This window comes from Notothenia coriiceps, unplaced genomic scaffold (assembly GCF_000735185.1).
Source record: "Notothenia coriiceps isolate Sejong01 unplaced genomic scaffold, NC01 NC01_scaffold00021854, whole genome shotgun sequence".
NCBI lineage: Eukaryota > Metazoa > Chordata > Actinopteri > Perciformes > Nototheniidae > Notothenia > Notothenia coriiceps.
The window spans coordinates 1-2,941 of NW_011354555.1; positions in this window are offsets into that span (position 1 = coordinate 1).

Below are 2,941 nucleotides of genomic sequence, written 5' to 3' on the forward strand. Positions count from 1 at the left end.
GTGCACTATTGTCCGTGGGGAACAAGTGGCAGTGTTCTGTGTTGGTCTTAAGCCTCTTACACACCAAACTGACACCAAAGAACACCAAAGAACACCAAAGAACACGTCCCGACGGAAATTCGCCTCACGTCGCCTCACGTCTCCTGCGTCTTGGCCATTTTTCGCACTGGAACACACCTCAAAGACTTCAGCCGACGGCCAAGTAGCACGTACGAACTGCGCATGCGTGAGTGGCAATAAATCTCCTTACCAGCAGGCGGCGGTAGTGTGTATTCGTCATTCAAAAGAGGCAACAACCGGAAGACAGACTGCGTGATACACCGAGAGAAGAAGAACAGACAGCGTGATATAAACAAAAAACAAATAGCGTGTGCGTTCCATTTTCACTCTAAAGCGAGAAGCTCATGGGGCTTTCCCGAACCTGTGAAACGGGAAAGCCCCATGTCGAGAGTTAAATGAAATCTCAGATTTGCCTTCTTAATAGTTTGTTTGGGTCCCTCACTTCCGTTTCGCTTCTCATGCACTGATTCGCTAAGCTGAACAGCCAATCAGAGTGATTTCTTTTGCCGACAGCCTACCGATTCAACAGAATCGGCGGCGGAAGGCGTCGGGACGGCCGAAAAGACACAACGGTGCAGTACACACCAATCTGAGTAGGGCGACACAACGCTCATCGACGGCCCGATATCTATCGACGCCGAAAATGGGCTTGGTGTGTAAGGAGCTTAAGTCACAGTATCAGGAGGCTTGAAGCCCTGATTAACACCCAGTGCTGTTGTTGAAGCAAGACAGTCAATCTCTAAAATAGAGCATATCATTACATTTGAATAAAGACATCTAGTTGTTAAAATCATTGCTAGTAACATTTAAAAGAAAACCTTACCTTGCCAGACATATAATTCAGGCACCAATTACTTGTTCAAGCATTGTGTAGTCTCACTCTCCAACTATCTATCTATACTGAATAAACTGAGCAACCACATTGGTTTGAATGTACATTTGTAGTGAAAAGTCAGATCATTCTTTCTTACTCGGCAGCCTTTTGTGAAATAGTTTCTTAGTTCAATTTAAGAATACATTTCATGGGAAGAATTAAAATGCTTTCTGTATCATATGACGTTATGAAAATGGACAAACAATAGGGTCAGACCAATAATATGTTTTGGGTGAATTTGGACGGATGTAGGTGGGGCTCATCTGTTTAGATAATGAGTATTTCACATCCGTTGAGAAAGCAAATTACTAGGGTTAAATAAGTACCCATAAGGTACATCAAGAAAACTATGGGGCAATGTTGAACTCATAACATAAAATAAAAATGCTATACTATGTTTCTGTAGATTGAGTTACAAAATACCCTGCATTTTCAAAAGAGATTATATTGCGTTAACCTTAACCTGATGATTAAAACATGGGCAGTGGGAAGAAAGACCCATTCCAGTTATTGTCCTGACAGAAATAACAGTGTGACAGTAAAACATTGGAGACTCGAGTTACAATTCAAAACAACAAACATGATCAAGAAATAAGAAGCTCCTGGGTTTCTCAGTCACTCCAGCCAGGTATGGAATATGTTATTGTGTCTGCTCTGTTTTTCTCCCTGTGTGTTCCTGAATGACAAACATCCGTTTTCATTGCGTCTTACTGGACTTAATCTTTATTAGTAATAAGGTTTTTGGAAAGTTAGGTAGAAAATCAGGAAAAAACATAGGCATGTGGCTCAGTAATCTGACGAGGTAGCATTACACAAACATTTGTGTAAAATAGCTGGATTTTATTTTCAAAATGTTGCAACTACACTACAGTATGTCCTGATGATAAAAACTCAACGAAAAATTACAATTTCAAAATGGAATGGACGTTGGCAGCCTTCAAAAGTGACGGTTCTGTGTGGCTAAATGTGGCACCACTGTGTGATGAGCCCTTTATAACGCAGTCTTCATTAGACCAGGCGTACTCGGGGACAGATGGGAAGGCAGGACTGCATTAGAGCTGCTGTCACATTCCACTTCAAACCTGACCTTCCAGTAGGTCCCACTTCTTCTGACACCCACAAGCCCCCTCCTGATGCATCACTTTCATTCTGGGGCTCAGGCATACCTTGCTGACCCCCTATCTCAGCTAAACAAGCACCCGGCCACACAGCCTCTAACTGCTCCTGCACCCCATTACTCTAAAGGCCTCTCACCTCCTGTTTTCAGCCATTGGGTGAGACCACGACACTTTCGTTCTGCTAGTGTTTACCCGATCAGTCAAGATGCCACTCACCCCCCTTTCTTGTTTCCTGGTGATGAATGACCGTTGGCCGTCTCATTGACAGCAAGGCAGCTGATGCCACATAATTACAGTATCACCATTTAGGCAAAATTACCAAATTACTCCAGTCCTCAAGAGATCTGGAAGACTGACAGCCAGCCAACAAAGGAAAGAGAAATATCTGAAAATAGAGGGACATGGTGGACTATTTGGGCCTTTACAGACAAGCAGTGAAATTAGGTTTAAGCTGTTCCTTTAGAACCCATTTACACGGGAACGCAAACGAAACGCAAACGAACTCGATATAAAAAAATTCTTCCGTTCACACGGATACGGCTCAATAAACGTGTCCCTTCACACGAGACCGCTCGACCCGCTGGAGACGCTGTAGTACATATGCCGGGTAGTGATGTGTCGGTCGCGAACGAGCCGATTCTTTTGAACGGCTCTTTGATATGAACGAGGGGAACCGAGTCGTGAGGCTTGGTGAGAGCCGTTCTTGTTATCGTTCAACCAATCGTTTGTCCGGAACTCCAGGCTGCCTGCCAAAATCCACTAGCCTTTTAAAAAGCCTTGATTTTGTTCCCGCAAAACCGTAGTCTGGAGACACCACCCCTACTACCTGACTGTACTATCTTCCGACCACGGAAACCCCGTCTGCTCCTCAACAGCAGGGCTCTCGGCC